Raw genomic sequence first — 17,837 nt, 5'->3', positions numbered from 1 at the left:
GGACATCCTTCGGGCCTTCCAGACTTTGAAACAAACGCTCACTTCAGAGCTGGTCCTGATCAGCACTGATGACTCCAAACTCTTTATCCTACAAACTGATGCTTCTGAAAAAGGCCTGGTAGCAGTCCTATCACAACAAAATAGCAAAGGAGAAGAACGAACTAATGTCTACATTAGCTGCAAATTATTTGCTAGGGAAAATAATTATGCTGTAGTGGAAAAAAGGCCCCTGCCATTGACTACTTACATTATTATCTAGACAACCGCGAAATTACACAGTTTATGGACCATGCCCCTCTAGAGTGGATGGTTTGCAATAAAGGCAATAACGAATGGATCTTGCAATGGTTCCTTGCATTACAGCCATTCAGTTGTCTGACCTATCACAGGAAAGGAACAGAACAGGCTAATGCAGACTACCTATCTAGGTACCCATTGGACTTGTTTCTTACAAGTAAGGAAGGTCAGGAAGAGGGATGTGGGGAAGTGCTTCTCGACCCCCCTACTTTCTGTATATTCATCCCTCGGCACACCAAGCTGACTCCCAAATTCACCACAATGCCTTTCATACACGACTGCAGCACTGAAACTGCCCTGCTGCAAGTGATCAATAATGCCCTGCGTGTACTTGACTTGGGGGAGTCTTGTTTTCTGATTCTTTTAGACCTTTCTGCAGCTTTTGACACTGGTAATCACAACACTCTCCTAAACACTTTAAATCAGAGAATGGGCTTGGAAGCACAGTGCTTAAATGGTTTGCTTCATTCCTCTCGGACAGATCTCAAGTGATTAAAATAGCGAACAGCCTTTCGTCTTCAATGGTGGTAGGTCAAGGCATCCGTCAAGGATCTATACTCGCACCCAATCTGTTCAATCTTTATTTGGAACCATTGGGTAATCTCTTAAGGAAATCTGGGATACTTTACCACCTCTGTGCAGATGACACCCAAATCTACCTTGAGGTGTCTTCCTCATACGACATCTCTATCCTCAACTCTATTCAAAACGGAATGTTATCTCATCAACTCATTCTGAATCCTTCCAAAACTGAATTCCTCCTCATCTCTACCTCACTCTCTCCTCCTCCTGTTCAATCTTGGATGAATAAACTGAATTTACTGAACAACAAACCGATTGTTGTCGACAGCACTAAATCCCTTGGTGTCATTCTTGACAAAAGGCTCAATCTACACTCCCACATCAATTCCATTGCAAAGAATGCACATTACCAACTGCGCCTTCTCTGGGGGATTCGGCGTTTCCTTCCGGAACAAGACCTAAAAAACCTTGGTCCAATCTCTGGTTCTCTTTAGATTGGACTATTGCAATTCTCTGCTTGCTGGCCTCCCCAAATCTCACCTTTCCCCTCTCAAGTTCATACTCCATTCAACGGCCCGTTTTGTCGTTGGGGCTAAAAGAAGTGACCGCATTACACCCGTACTGCTTTCTCTTCGATGGCTTCCCATCTAAGCAAGATCAATTTACATGACTGCCTGTATCACCCACAAAGCCTTGAACACTTCCTCCCTTCGATACCTGGCAAATAAACTTAAAATCTCTGGAGGCTCTAGACCTTCATATAATGCGGAAAAAATACTGCTTGAGACCCCCACCTTCAAAAGGGAAAGATCGATGGCTCAATCCTTCTCAGGCAATGCAGTCAGAATCTGGAACTCGCTTCCTCCACTACTCTGTACCACCACCTCTACCCGGACTTTCAAAACTGACCTCAAATCTCTTCTCTTTTAAAGACACTTCCAGAATTAATAGATCCCTTTTCATGTCCCTCAAGGAAGTTCTTACAATGTTATAAATATGTAATCTATGCCTGTATGATCCTAATCCTATTGTGTTTTTGATTTTTGTGTGACTGCCATCTATTGTTTTATTTTACTTTTCCATCCATCTCGTTTGTATCTGTAACTTGTAAGTATGTAAATTTCCTTATGCAACTTACTTGGTTCTATTGTGAAGCGGTCTGACACCTTTGGATAAAGTCTGCGCTATATAAAATGTCATTAAATAAATAAAAAGAAAAAAGAGAAACAGAGAAACAGAGAAAGGACAAACAGTTAAAAAAAGTAGCCAACACTAACATTGTTTTGGGCAGAGAGGGTGAATCCCTGTGGGCAGCAGCTAATCTCTAGATTCTGGAGGTGGAGAAAAGGACATCAAGGCAGGAAGGTGGCCGAGCAAGGAAAGGAAAGAAGTTGCAGCCGGAGGGCGTGAGAATCCAAGGAGTAAGATGCCAGCCGAGACTACCAACCAGAGAGAGGAAGATGCCGATCCCGACGAGGCACCCGACTTGTGGAGTGAAGAGTGGTGGATACCCTTGGAGAAAGCGGATGAGAACCGTAATTCAGGAAAGTTGCGGCACAGCAGGTACGTTACAGCGGGAAGGGTGGGAAACACATTGAGGGTGGTAGGGGAGCACGCGGAGTCATGGCGTGGGGTGCATTCATTTTGCTGTGCATCGTGTCACAGGGGAAATCTCCAGACAGTCCCTTATTTGCCCGAGCAACTAATTCTGGACAAAGCCCAGATAACGGATGGGAGCTGCATACATAAAACGCAGCCACCGTTCATTACCACAGGCCACTAAAAAACGGAAAATAAGGAAGCTGGGAACGTTATGGACTGGATGAGGGGAACCTGATAAATATCCTGATCTATGAAAGGAAGATTTGGGACTAAGTCTATCTGATTAGGGCAAACTCGGAAAAAAGTCCTAGTTGTAAAAGTATGCATGTTATGTTTTCCCAGCCATGTTAATTCCCTTATCAGTCCCCCCCCCCGCCCTTCTGCCAATAACCCCTCTCACACAAAAGAGCACCAAATGTAGGGTGGTGATGGTTCAGGAAACACGTATTTCCAGAACTCCTACTGCTATTTCTTTGTTTTGAGCCTTCGGGTGGTGCCATCTTGACTAATGGACAGTTTGGAAGAAGAAAAGAAAGTCCATTGAGACCAAACTGACCCATACTAGACCTAGAAGGTCACACAGCAGCATTCTCTGTGTGAAAAGTATAATAAACATCACCAGTATGAAATATATACAGCCTCCTCGCCTATATTTATGCACCAAGCCCTCCCATACTGAGTAAAGGAGATTACTGGTAAGCAAACCAAGCATTCCCCTCACTCTCCATCACTAGCGTTACTAGAAGTCGCTATGACATTGGAACACACATTTTCTTTTAAAAATAGATGCTTTTCCAGGTGTGTTAGTCCAATAGGTTCGCTTTAACTAGACCAAAATCACAACTCCGTTAGAGAACTTGTGTGTTAGATAAAGGACTAGTTGCTTCATTTTCAGTGACACAGTAAGTTTGAAAATTGGAAGCAAACAATGTTTCAACCTGATTTTAAATTGAGGATATATCCTGTGAAATGTGTGCTGCCAAAGCTATGGGAGAAGAGAAATACTGTGCAGAATATCCCTTTCACCCTCCTTCTCTCTCTCCCCGGAAAGCCAAAGTTGTCCCTCAAAACAAATTTCATGTACAACAAGGGCTTTAAGTTGGGCGGGTCTTGTTGGGTCTCATACCCGGTAATCACAGTCAACTTGAGACAGCAAATGGGGCCGGGAACCAAAATAAAAGTGGCACACTATTAGTGAATCAAATAGCTGTTTTGAACTTGTAAAGACGAGTGGTATAGGTGTTTTGCATTGGTCCATGCAATGCTTTGGGCGGGTCTCTGCCCAAGATCTAATCAAATTGTGTAATTCTCCCATTAATTAATTTGTCTGTCATAATCTGTTTAAGTTTTTAAAAAGCTTTTTGCAGCTGTTTTAAGTTATAAGCACAAAACCGAAGATTTCACCATATCTAATCCTATCGAATGCTGTATGAGTAGGTGGTAGAATATTGCTACTGTACCAACTTGTAGTGAGCCTAAAAAGCAAAAGTCTTATCTAATAATTTTTATGAGTATCTAAAATTATTTTAATTCTGTATTTGTTGATCTCAGTTGAGGTCTGGATCAAATAAAAATGTTACTGTTTACCTTGGGCGGGAAATGCGATTACGCCAGTCCTGCCAAGCGTCACGCAACAGGTGTGACGCTCACGCATTTCAGTGCGGTGATCCGCATCACCGCACTGAAATGCATTGTCACGCATTTTCGAACTGTGCCAGGCGCGCCAGCGGTGCCTGTGCCTGGCGTGCCAGAGGCGCCTGTGCCCGGGCTCTCTCTGCTGTTCTGAGAGAGGTGCTGCTCAGCCCGAGTGCCTAAACAGTTAACTGAGACTGCAGCTCTGAGCTCTGTGTAGCTGAGAGCGGCACGCTACAATGTATCTCAGTCTCTGCCAGGAGCTGCCTGCTGTCCGACTCCTGTGTTGCCCTGGAAACAGAATGCGCAAATGGTGCAGGCGGCGCGCGGCTACTCTCAGACTCCTCACAGTCTGCAGGGGGGCCGGGCTGCCCTCTGAGTCGATACTGCAGCTCAGAGCTGTAAATGAATCACCGTGTGGTGCACCAGGGGGCCGGGATTAAATCCGGATGTGCCGGCCGCTGTAGTGCCGTCACGTCCGGAGGAACTAGGAAGTCAAGTGCAGATGCGGCGGGAGATTAGAGAGTGCAGGCTGCGCACGAGACGCAGTCTCTCTCACGTGCCATGGCTGCCTGCGCCCCGCTAAACACTACAGCTGCAGGCCGCACTTGACCACCTCCTGGCAGCTCAGCTGAGCCGGCGACAGACTCAGCTCTCTCTGGCCACCAGGAGGAGGACTGCGAGCGTGGCCACGCCAGGCCTGGGGGTCGGGGCCCGGCGGCGGCCGAGGAGTGTCCGTCGTCGGTGCGTCGACTCAGGAGTGGACAGAGCCGCCTGGATGAAGCAGGCACTGGCAGAGGAGTCAGAGTGGTCAGTGCACATCGTTGCTGGGTGGGCAGCAGCAGATCACTAACTGTAAGTAAGTGTCAGTCAGTGTCCACGCTGCGCACGCCACGCCGGCGCCACTAGGTTTTATTTATTTATATTTATGTTATGCGTCACGCGGACAGTTACCCCGGGGTGTCAGAGCGCTTCACAATTATAGGAACAGACAGTACTGATATATGAGGAGAAAATTATGAGACAACAAATTACACAAAAAGCAAACGTGTTACATGAGGCAAAAGTGACAATCGTGAGCAAACAAAATACAAGAGTTAGCAAACGCATTACAGGAGGAAAAAGTGGCATGCGAGCAAGTTATAAAGCGTGCAAAGTAACAAGTAGAGCCTATAATAGTACAATAAATAGCAGACACTCAAACACAAGGACAAACGTTACGTAGGCAATGGTGGCAATGGTGCAAGTGTCTAAAGCAAACAAAATGTAGGAGGTAGCAACCAGTGTGTTACAAGAGAAAAGTGACACTTAGCAAGAGCTCAGAGCTGTTAACGTCTTTGTAGTCGCTTGCCTCCCGTGATATGCATTTATTAAAAAAAAAGGCAGAAATCCTAGGCTGCGAATGTAGGAACAGTAGTTTTCAAAGAAATTGGGTACCGGTAGGCCAGCCAGAAGGTGAGACACTGTCACACAGCAGCACCTACGCAGAGAGGTAAGAACTGAGCCTTCAGTATTATTACAGCCCATTCCCCTTGGACCTTCTACAAAGAGCACTGCGTCAGGTATTCTACTTGCCTGGCCGTGACCTTTACTAACATGAGTCATGATGTGAAACAAAATAATTTCACATAATAAAAAGCATCGATCTGCAGGGCTGCTCTGTCTGATCATCCGTCCGGAGTCAGAGAGCCTGCTGCCTTTAGTCCTGGTTTAGTTTTACCTAACACTCAGCAATAGGATTAGTCTCCTTCCATTGCAGGTGCTCTGCAACAGTTTGAAGAAGTTCTTGGAATTTCTTGTTGCACAATTGGCTGTAATTTCTGATATTTATAAGTTTCCCTCGTCTTAATTGCATGATTTTTGCTCGCGAGAAAGTGTCACTCATAGTCGTTGAAATGTCACTCATAGTTTCACTCAAATTTTTAAAATGTCACACATGGCAATCTGAAACCTTGGCAGCTATGTTAAGCGTCTGAGACACTCTGAAACTGCTTAAGAAAGTGGTTTTAGGGAGGGGAATAGGAGTGTCTGAGACACACTGAAATCCACAACACCTTTCACAGACCATAATATTTTTTAATTTACAATAATTAGCAAAGCAAATACATCTGACTTGTTTTGGGGACATATGTTTGTTGTTGTGTGATATTTCTGGATGCAATAACATAAAAGTCACAGAGAGGCAGCCATATGGTGGTGAGGTGTGATGCAGCACGTACAGGATTTTAGTTAATATACTTTAAGCCATGCTCTCAATTACACAGGGCACGCTCTAAGGATGCCTTATTATGCCATTGGACGCGTTTAGGGACCCCGCTCTTCTCATTCTACTTAAAGCACTGTACAGTAAGTACTCTTTCAGTTGTAAAGTGTGCTAACCCAGACTTCCATCATCTGAAGAAAGAAAACCTCCCCCTGTGCGGGAAACAAGCTGCCGGCCCTGCCCCTCAGGTGACATTTCCACCTACTGGTATTGTAATGCATGACCCACTTACGTTCCTTTTAAGTAAGGATTCTGCGTTAATACTCGGGTTTATCTACTCACCTCACGCATATTTTCCTATAGTTCAAAGGGGAGTTGTCCTCCTGCTCCAGCTGATAAATGGCCCCTCCCATCTGCTGAGACGCGATACAACCTGCGGAGCGAGGCGGAAGTGTCTTCCAGAGCGCCGGGCTCACCAGACAAGGTACGTGTCGCTTTGTCTTGCTAAAATAATTCTCAGACAAATGCGTTTATCAAGGGCAGTTATAACTTTTTCAAGGTGTTTGTCGCAATGTAGCAACAAGAGGCCGAGTCTGCGGGTTCTTTAGTTTTGTGTGGTTTGTTTCTGGGACAGCATGGCTAGGGAGCGTGCCTGTAAACACGCAGGGCGAACAACACCGCCTCAAAGCCCCCATTCATTGACAGTACGCCCGCCGCAGGGTGATTGGTGCCTGCCTGCAAAGCAGCGGGGCTTTTAAACCTGAAGGTGTTGTGCTGAAGGAGGGTTTTCGGAGTTTTCAGTCTGAGCGCTGATTTTATACATTATTCTAATGTTGTGCTTTTAGGCCGATTACTATTGTGCCGTGTTGTGTGTGTACTGCTTTGTTGTTTGAAGTTAATCTGTGCAGACTAGTTTGCACGCCGGCTTGGCGAGTTTTACCTGCATTTTCTCGTTCTTCCTAACTTAATCCTTTGAAGTTACGGGGTTTTTATTTGGTTTGTTTGTTGCTCGATCTTCGATGGAGGGCGGTTGGTTGTTCTTAGATCATGTTACTGCAGTATGGATGAAGCTCACCCATGTCTATGCTGTCAGGAAAAGAAGTTTGCCAGTCCAGTATTTTCATTTAAAAACCAAATGTCTTCTGGGAGTTGTAGTTAGTGTATGCTTCCCTCGGACTAATTGGATCTGCACACGAAATGACAATAATTTGTAAAAGAAAAGCCAAGCACTGAACACATTGTGTCCTGCAACAAGGAGCGACAGTTTAAACACCCTCCCGAGTTTTCTAATTTGCAGATATTCGCTTATTTCCATAGCGGTTACCATATGACTCCGTGTCATCAGGACACACATTTTCCAGTCCTGGATTTTCCTTTTACAGATCTCTGCTGCGCGGAGGGCTAGTCCAGCGACTACCACTGAATGTAACCAACCAGTCTCAGATGGAGTTGTGGGGTGAACGCAAGCCCAGGACTGGAAAGGGTGACCGTGGGGATCACATGGTAATTATTAAAGATGGGAGATGGCAACAGATCGCTGTATGGAGATGGCATGTGTTGTTTCTAGCTTAGGGCTTTCATTTAACAAAGCTGTGCATTTTGGAAGTTGTAGTTTTTAAACGGGGTAGCACCACTTGCACACGCACCTAGGTGGTCATCACACACGACACGAAACACTAACCACATGGGCTCAAAAAAGCCCAACACCCTTGCAGCCATACACCCTAGCTTGCTATCCTTGTGAGTAAGTGCTTCAGTGCCCCACACTGAGGTAGCAAGTACTATACAAATGCTGCAGTACGCTACTAAATAATAATGCTTTAATAAAGGAAAGCCGGGGGCAGACAACATGGTGTCATGCTGATAATCTCAGTCCAGCAATCCTTGATACTTCTGTAGTTAGAGGACCAAAAACAAGCATCCTGGGACCCCTCATCAGCCAGGCCATCTTGAATCCAGTGGCGCAGTGAACACCGGACCCACACTGGGCATACCCATCCCACTTAGGGCAACTATAGCAATACAAAAATAGGGGTAGTCACCCAGGGAGGGCCTGGCAGTTTGGGCTGGACTGTTCCCATTGGGCGCAGGGTCAAGAGTGATTTGCATAAGCCTGGGTCCAAACTGGAATGGCATTGTGAGCAAAAAAAACAATGGATTCAGGCCCAGATTCTGCACTGGGGGTGAAAGTTTGACAATGTTCAGCGTTCTGTCCATCATCTTTTGTGTTGCTGTATTCGCCCCAACTGGGAAGGGTATGCCCAAACGTGGTTCCCATGCTCACTGTGCCATTGGATGAAAGCTAGCTTGGCTGATGAGGGGTGATGCCCTGAAACCGGTCCCTGGATGCTCGTTTCCGGTCCAGGGAGGACCTGGCCTGGCAGTTCGTGCTGGACTGTTCCCATAGAGCGCAGGGTCAAGACTGATTTGCATATTGTTGGGGCCAAACTAGAGTGGCATAGTGAGCAATAAACAATGGATTCAGGCCCAGATCTCTGTACTGGGGAGAATGCTTCACACTGTTCAGCGTTCCATCCATAATCTTTTTGTGTTGCTTTGCCATAAATTTGACATGTTTACTTGTTCGCCAGAACCCATTAGGAGTAATCATCTTACATTTGAAAGATGCACTACAGCAAGAGCACAGAGAGATATCTAGCCTGGGTGTCTAGTGATGCTCTTTCTCATCCCATCCTCCTTACCTCCAAGGCTTGGCCACACCTGTGTCATCAGAGACGACCTGATACTACATTCTGCTTTGAAAATTGCTGTCATGCCCTGAAACTGGCTACTTTGGCTTGGACAGGTTACCCAGATTCTTGAACCATCCATCTGTCAAAGTTCTGGAGACAACATGGTGTAGAGGTGCAGTAGGGGGCTGACTCTCAATAAAAGTTCTCCAGAGGCCTGTGAAAATTGGTGCATTCAGTAAGGACCCCACCACCCATAGGTTCTCCAAAAGCCAAAAAATGTGGCTGCCGCCAGCTATTCACATCTGGTTTTGGTAGAATGCTCTTTCAACACCATTAACGCCACAGTAGGAACGTTGACTATAGGACTAGTTCTAGCAGTAACTGATAGCTCTGAAATTATGTCTATCAAGAAGCTAGAGGGCATTCTGTAACTTGGTGAGTCCGTGTGAGCTAATCATGGAAAACATACATGTCTCACAAGGGATAACCTGTAATGGGCCAGATTAATTTCTGGATGTTAATCTTGGAGAGGGAAATTAAATGTCTGGTTATTTTTTAATAAATCAATAATTAAAAATGATTACTCGATGAGAACAATATACCTTTTAGATTTATTTTAGAAGATGTTTAGTAAATATAATGTGCTTTGTAAACGTTGTTATGGTTTTAATGAACTAAAACAATCGACTTGACTGGTTATTTTTTAACACCAAAGGATATTAGCCACACACTGAACAAAATGCATCACTTTTTCTTATCAAATGGCACACAATATACTAAGACAGGCATACACCTCCTCAATAGACATTTAAGGTCATAGGATAATTAGTAAGCGACAACAGACCAGCTGTTGTCGGCTTTCTTGTAGGTATTTGTGGAGCATTGGAAAATTGTGCTCCAGTGGATATAAATCCTTTTTCATTAAGTCAAAACCATTGAGTCGATTCTTACTCCAGTTGGAAAACGAAAAGACCCCTCTTTGAGGCAGATGTTATAAATGCTCTAAGAAATCGATGAGTGAACCTTTTGTTACAAACAAGGCTATACATGATGCTAGTCTATTATTAAGTTAATAATCAAAATAACAGGGTGTGTATGGGAACTACTAATCCCGATGACCCGTGCGGTGTTGACAGAAACTGGAGCCAATAATCCTTCTTCAAATGAGAGGTCTGTGTAAGAAAAGCACCATCACTCATTTTATAAAAATAGATTCCGTTTATTCGGTATATATATATGAGAATGTTGGGCTATGAGTTATTTTTTTAGTTTTTTTTTAAACTTCATTTTAGAAAATTAGATATAATAGCCTAATTATGATTCTGTGAGCACCTTTCAAAACTACAATGTGGGGATGTAATGAGGAACTATAAAAAACTAGGTCAATTGTAAAATGTGAGGAAATAGAAATGAGGAAACATATGTTTATGTGGCCTAGAAATTTCTCAGCACCAAAGTATTAAAATACAAGAGACGTGTTGATAGTCCTACACTTCCTGGAATTCCTGCCTAATTGAGTTTAACAGATTTATGAGATATTTGCCAGGCTAGCGAGGTCCAATAACAAAGTATCAATTATTAACTTGCTATATAAGTTCCAGTTTCATAAAAACAATTTTCTTTGCCACTGTTACCACCATAATAACTTACTTTTTCTATCTGTGACAGTTTAGCTGTGTCATTGGGATTTATCTCATTGGGACACAAGGTTTTGTGTGTGTAGAGAATTTTATTTATCGTCATGGTCCTGTCGGACCACAATTCTTTTGCAACTGGACAACAAATCCACGGATGTGAATACTTTTGATTGCGCCTGTTGACAGCTCCAAGACTCCACCTTCATAATTACTTGTGTTTTTGTTGCTTAAATACGTTGTTGTGCCTAAACATGTGTTTCCTAGATACCTTGACCACTCCAGGTCAGTAATGTTCCATTCAATTCAGATTCCCAGTCATTCTTACTATTTTCCGGGTGTTCACAACTACCCAGAAGCCTAGTGACCCCCCTTCACCGTCTGAGATATGGAACTGCGCCCTGCACCCCCTACAATGAATATCCCCCCCCCCCACCCTCCGTTTCGGCCCAGCCATTTACCCACCTTGCCTTCTGGGTAGTGGGTTGTGAGCTTTTAGACCAGGTAGCCAAAACTGTAGACTGTCCAGGCGGGGGCCACGGTGGAAAAGCTGTGTGGACGTACTGGAGTTTGTGTGTCTACTGTGGTGTGGTAAACCCCCCACTTTAGCAGCTATAGAGGGGGGCTGCCTCTAAGCTCAATGGCCTGGTGAACTGGGTCCCACCTAAACAATAATTAGCTATTTATGGGCTCTTCACTCTGCTGGTAAAACGCTCATAAACATGACGGTTGGTGAAAAACACAGCACAGGTATTTATTGTGGCTGATTGTGCATAGAGAAGGACAGGGACATGTTATGGATTGTGGGGGCCCTGGGCCAAACTTATTTTGGGGGCCCTCTTCGGAACAACTTTGAATTTATGATCCAGTTTCAGCTCTTTCATGCCCTCTTTGGCCAGGTCACCGACATCGCAGAGGCACACTCGTCCAAATTCTAAATGTGTTTTCCTCTAATAATGAGGGACAGTGATGTGTGTTTTCAATATTCTAACACAGCAACAGCTCAGGAATATTACTGCAAATAATCTGTCACCCTCCCATTTCTCATATGTGAGGTCCTGTGTTGATTTAAAAGAATCTTTTTATGCATGCTGCATGAAAGATAAACACCGTTTTATGCAAAATGTCTGCAATAAACTCTCACACATCACTCGCATTAAAGGAAAAGGTTTTTAAAACAATCTGAGAATTATTTAAGGTCATCAGGGCAAGACTGTCTGCAGAGCAGTGCTGGCTGTTATCAGGGGCCCCCTGAATGGCTGGGGCCCTGAGCCAGAGCCCACTTTGCCCATGCCTTAAAACATCGCTGATAAATGGAATAAAGAAATTAGGGATGGCAAAGTACTCCTTCTCTAGGGGGTCTCCAGAGGGGTAACCCCAGCGGCACAACCCACCTCAATCGACAGCCCGAATCTTGTACAGTTTCCTCTGCTTCAACCGGAAGTATCCCTGGACATCATCAAGGGTCTGAAGTTAGGGTCCCCTATTGACCCCTGCACAGCTAAACTTTTGGCCTCCGTGGCTAAACTTTTGGCCTCAGTGGCCATGTCTGTAAACACTGTGGCAAATAAAGTACTTAATTCTTCCCTTACGGCTGGCCATGTGCCTGGTATTTGGAAACGTGCTAAAATTCTCCCGTTGCTTAAGAAGCCCTCTGCAGACCAACTAGTGTCAGCAATTTACAGACCCATCTCACTATTACCGTTTTTCTCCAAGGCCCTAGATAAATGTCAATTCAGTGATCTGACTATGCTGAAAATTTTTATCTCCAACACCAGAGCCAGTCGTATTTCAGACCCAACTATAGTACAGAGACTGCCCACTAGAGGTCTCTGAGGTTATTAAGGAGTAGCTGGATCAGGGGATGTTAGACCTTGCATCATTGGTATGAGTCTCCCTTCCATTTTGACAGATTGCCTCCTCTGTTTTGATATGTTTTTGCTGGATTTATGCTTTGGGCACTGTGCCACTGCTAATCAGTGCCACAGTGCAAGTGCTCCCTATGTTAAATTGATGTACTAATTGGTTATTCCATGATTGGGTTATTCCATGATTGGGTTATTTAATTTATCTGTCAGCCCCTAGTAGTGTGCACAGGGCTTGTAAATCAAATGCTGCTAGTGGGCTTGCAGCACTGGCTGTGCCACCCACAGAAGCGGCTTGTAAAGTGTCTCGGGCCTGCCATTGCAAGGCCTATGTGCAGTCTAGCACTGCCATGTTGAGTTGGCCAAGTGCACCCACTTGCCAGTCCCTAAACCTTCCCTTTGCTTCATATTAGACACCCCTATGGTAGGCCCAAGGGCAGGGTGCTTTGTAAGTATAAGGTAGGACATGCCCTGATGTGTGTAGCATGTTCTAATAGTGAATTACAACCATTTTTGTTTTCCACTATTGAAGGCTACCTGTTCTCATAGGCCTGAATGGGCAGTTAGATTATTACATTCTGATGATCCTAACTGACTTGGGGAACATGGTAGGAATTCGAATTTAGTATGCCTAACCTCAGAATAATAAAATACATATTTTAGTAAAGTTGGTTTTAATATTCTGTGTTTGAAAATACCCCTTTTAGAAAGCAGGTCTTTTTCTTGCCTAACTATCCAGCCCTGCCTTTGCTGGGTTGTGTATTCCTTGTCTGGGTTTGTGAGTGACAGGGCAGGGGGATTCCAGGAGACCGACTGGGGCAGCCTGGTGGTGAATAGAGAGATCTGCATCTATATGGGAGGGAGGAGTTGCACCTGGGACCTGAATAGGCCTGGGTCTTCCCTCTACAATGCTGGCTCCACCCCATGTGGCTTGTCTGATGTTTTTGCCCTACACTGTGAAAGGAGAGGCGGAATCATGTCAACAGAGTGCTCCAGAGCTGTATCTTCCCTCCCCTGTGCTGGCTCCACCTCCTGTGGGGTGGCTGATGTCTCTGCCCTGCACAGTGAAAGGAAGAAGAGAGTCATGTAAAGAAAGTGCTCAGGAACTGGTTTGGACTAAGCAGAGGCCTCTCTGCTTTCAGAGAACAAAGGATTTTGGGGTATAAATATTGGGACCCTGATCCCAAGAAATAGATCACTTCTGGAACAAGAAACCTTTCTGCCAAGGAGAAGAACCAAGAAAGCTGCAGGAGTTGTACTGCCTCTCTGCCAGTATGCTGTTTGCAGGGTTGGCCTGCAGTGGTTACTTCATTGCCAAGGGAAAGGAGAAGGAACTTTGTAAGGACTTTCATCTAGAGAAAATTCTCCAAGGGCTTGAACTGTGCTTGCCTCCGGCTGAAGTCTCAGGAACAAAAGACTTCACCTCCAGCTCCCCACTGAATTTCCTTGCTGGGAATTCTGACTCCAGACACTTGCGTGCCGCTTGGAGCTGGAAGCGCGACGCATTGAGAAGAAGCGCGTCGCCGCCGCAGCTGAAATAGTCGCAACGCCGGAGAAACGAGCCTTCGCCGCATCTCCCTGGAAGCGTGTGTTCATCAAAGCAGTCTACTGTCTCATCACGGGAGAAGCGTGACGCCATCGTGAGAGTCGCCATCGCATCACCGGAGAAGCGTGTCGCAGGGGCCTGTCGCGGCTCCAAAGTACAGAGTCGTCGCAAGGCAGCCAGGGCGTCATTGCATCGTCATCGCACCGCCGCATTATCTTCTCGCATCGCAACCGGATCATCGCATCGCATCAAGGCGCCATCCTGTGCACTGCAACGGGCCCGCAGGCCGAGAATCTACGCATCACCTCCGCACCGGTAAGAAGCACGACGCATCCCCCGCTCTGTGCAAGCATTGAGGCACGACGCATCATCGCCCCCGGATCACGGAACCAATGCATCTCCCCTTTGCGAGCCTTTTGTTTACTTTGCGATACTCATCCAGGTACTTTGTTGAGAACTTTGTCGCATTTATCATCAACTTGAACTTTTAAGTAATCTTAAGTGTAGTGTTGTGGATTTTTGTCGTTTGTGGTCTTGTGTTTGTCTATATAAAAAATACTTATTTTTATAAAACTTGTGTTGTGTCCATCTGTAGTCTTTTCACTGTATTACTGTGTATATTCACAAATGCTTAATACACTGCCTCTGAGATAAGCCTGTCTGCTCGTGCCAAGCTACCAAGGGGGTGAGCAGAGGTTATTAAGGTGTGTAATCCCCTTATCCTGACTTGGAAGTAAGAGTCCCTATTTGGACAAAGATGAATACCCTTGCCAACTAGAGACCCCCAGATCTAACAGGGGGTAAAGCCATTCTGATTTTATTTGACCTTTCTGCGGCCTTCGATACTGTTCCACACGATTGACTCCTGAAACAGGCTACAGGACTGTGGCATAGGCGGCACCATTCTGAAATGGTTTACCTCCTTCCTTGAGGACAGAGCCAGGAAGTCTGGACCCCCTCCCCCCCCGCGCCCCCTTTGCAGCTCCCCTCCCCAGCCTGAATGTGGGAGTGCCTCAGGGCTCTATACTGAGCCCTACTCTTTTCAACTGGTATATGTCTCCCTTGGCACCACTTGCAGAGGCGTAAAATGATTTCTTACGCGGATGACACGCAGCTTCTGTTTATGCTAGTGTCTTTCACATGTAGGTCAGCCACACACTTAAGCTATTGTTTTTAACTTCTGATCATGACGACTGGATATTTTCCTCTTTACCTGGCATCCAACCATTTTATTGGTAAAGTGAATAAGATTATGGAAGTCAATGCAAGTGTGTTTTATTATTTTATTTTTTAATTGAGTCCTGTTCCATGCCCCTCCCCTCCCCCATCCTAATACCTCTATTGGGACTTTCACAATGGTTTTGCAATGTGTCAGGCACTGTGCTGTACTATTGGACTTGGCCCTCTCTGCAGGGTCATCCCAAATCGTGTTGCCTTTAACCTTCTTGTTCTCTGAATTTGTTTTTGTTGGCTTTAGGACCCTGTGCGCTTTACCATTGCTAACCAGTGCTAAAGTGCTTGTAATCTCTCCTTTAGACATGCTAAAATTGGTTTACACCCAAATGGTGCATTTCATTTATTTGTAAGTCCCCCAGTATAAGCTGCCACAAGGTCACGGGGCCTGTAAATTAAGCGCTACTTGTGGGCCTGTAGAACTCGTTGTGCCACCCACTAAAGTAGTCTTTCAAAAACCGGTCCCAAGCCTGCCACTGCAGCCTATAATGAAGTGACACTGCAAAATAAAACCTCCTTCCCTTTTAATACTTATGTTACCCTTAAGGTAGTCCATAAAGTCTTACAGGGCAAGGTGCAGTGTTCTTTATAAGTAGGACATGTGGATTTAGGTTTACCATGTCCTGTGGTAGTGAAACACTCCTAAATATGTTTTTCCCTACTGTAAGGCCTTTTCCCCTCATCAGAAAATTTTGATTTACTTTATTGCCTTTTAATAAGTGATAACATTTGGATTGGGAGCAGATACAGGAATGCTGTTTATACTCTAATGAATTGTATTTTTAAATCTTATTTAATGGTAAAGTCAGATTTTAAATCCGGATTCTGAACATGTCACCTTTGGAAAGCTGGTATCTTCTTCTAACCATTTGTGCCTTCTGCCTGTATCCTGGGTCAGATGACTCTAATGTTAATGTTTGTGTATTCCTGCCGGGCAGTAAAACAAAGGGGTATAGATAAGATGGGCAATCCTGCCAGTATTGTTGGGGGGCGGAGCTGTACCCTGCCCCACTTAAAACTTCAAGCAGCGTGCCTCCAGCACACACAAAGGAACACAACACTAGCCTTTTGACACCTCAGGCATCTTGGAGCCTTGACAGGGCAAGGGAAGATCTTTTCAGAACCAGATGTGGGGGTTGTCTAGGTAATCCACCCCCACTTCAAATGCTGGCACCAGGTGTAAATATTGGACCTCTGGGAGACTTCAGAAGGACTGCCTCGACCTGAAGAGGACTGCCCTGCTACTAGAGGCCTGCCTTGCTGCTTGAAGAAGAACTGGACCATCTCCTTGAACTGAAGGTCACCAGAAATGGTTCCAAGGGCTACTTTGCTGGCCTCCTGTGTGAGCCACAAGGATTTAATGAGCTCCAGAGACCTTGAAGCCTGCACCTTGTCTCTGCTAGAGTGAAACCTAACCCCTCAAAGTTGTACCCCCCAAGTCCTGGACCCTTGGGATTGGTATTAGAAGTGCTGCTCCTGCCTAATCCTAAAACGTGGGACATAGAAAAAATGTCACCAAAATATGACAGAAGAACTGACTGAAGACCGGGACCTACCTGCCAGCCGATCTGCCCAAGTTGCATTGCTGGTCAGCTTGACTTTGCATTAAATCCTGCTACGTTCTTCACCATAGCAGCAAATCCTGTTAAGCGGTACCTCTCAGAGACGGTATCCGGCCTCATAGAGCCCTATTCGGCTACAGCTTGCAGCTTTGTCCTGCTGGAGGTTTTCAACTTCCAAACGTCTAAGTCAGAAGGTAAAAATCTTCAATAGGCCTGACCGCGACCAGCTCCCATATTGCGGACTACCTCTTCTGCCTGGTAATCTGGCTTCTAATGCTCAGAGCTTTTTACCGCCAACATCGACGGCTTATCCAAGACTTCATCCAGTGCTTCCCGGCAACAAAAGCTCCTCCTGCTCCTCAGACACAGCTTTCTGCATTCCCTTGCTGAACTCTTACCTTCGCCAAGATTTTTCCTCAAGAAATGTTCTAAGGCTAAATGTAAGCGGAGTACTTGCCCAATCCACCTCTTTTATCTGCTCTGTGCTCCACCACGGTTAACCTTAATATTTGACTTTCCTCCGTTGTTGTGCGATCCATTACCTGCAGTTGGCACTTTGATCTTTTAGACTCTAGATTTTCACCCAAAAAAAATTAAAGAAATTATAACTCCGGTTCTATAGATTGGATTTCATTCATTTTGGTGTCATTTCATTTATTGAAATGTATGATGGTTTTCTAAATTAATTTGTGATATTTTTTCTTGTGTTGTTTCCACTTTATTGCTGTTTGTGTGCTGTGTCAATACATTATGCATTGCCTCTTAGTTAAGCCTTCCTCTTTTGTGACAAGCTACCAAAGGGTTAAGCACAGCTTCATTTATTGGCTTGTGTGGTTTACCCTGACAAGATTGTGGTCATTGCCGGTGTGGGGCTTCCACCCCCTCAACTAATAACCCAATTTCTTACGTCCACAATTTGCACTAGGAGTGGAGGAAGGATAAACTGTGCATGAGTTCAGTCTACAGTACATGACCTTTTATTCTTTGCAGTATGCTTACATTTGCATTTTCTGTTAGAGCAGTGGTCTTGTGACTCTGCTCTCCAGCA

General features: G+C 45.1%; 1 protein-coding gene across 1 annotated transcript in view; it reads left to right on the top strand.

The window, feature by feature from the left end:
• Nucleotides 1-6,656: 6,656 nt before the first annotated feature.
• Nucleotides 6,657-17,837, top strand: part of FRRS1 (ferric chelate reductase 1) — a 293,084-nt gene continuing 281,903 nt past the window's right edge. The window contains exon 1 of the mRNA XM_078644299.1: nt 6,657-6,740. The gene's annotated coding sequence lies outside the window, so the exon portion shown is untranslated. The remainder of the gene's footprint in view (nt 6,741-17,837) is intronic.

This window comes from Lissotriton helveticus, chromosome 1_1 (assembly GCF_964261635.1).
Source record: "Lissotriton helveticus chromosome 1_1, aLisHel1.1, whole genome shotgun sequence".
NCBI lineage: Eukaryota > Metazoa > Chordata > Amphibia > Caudata > Salamandridae > Lissotriton > Lissotriton helveticus.
This window is presented reverse-complemented; position numbering and strand designations above follow the sequence as displayed.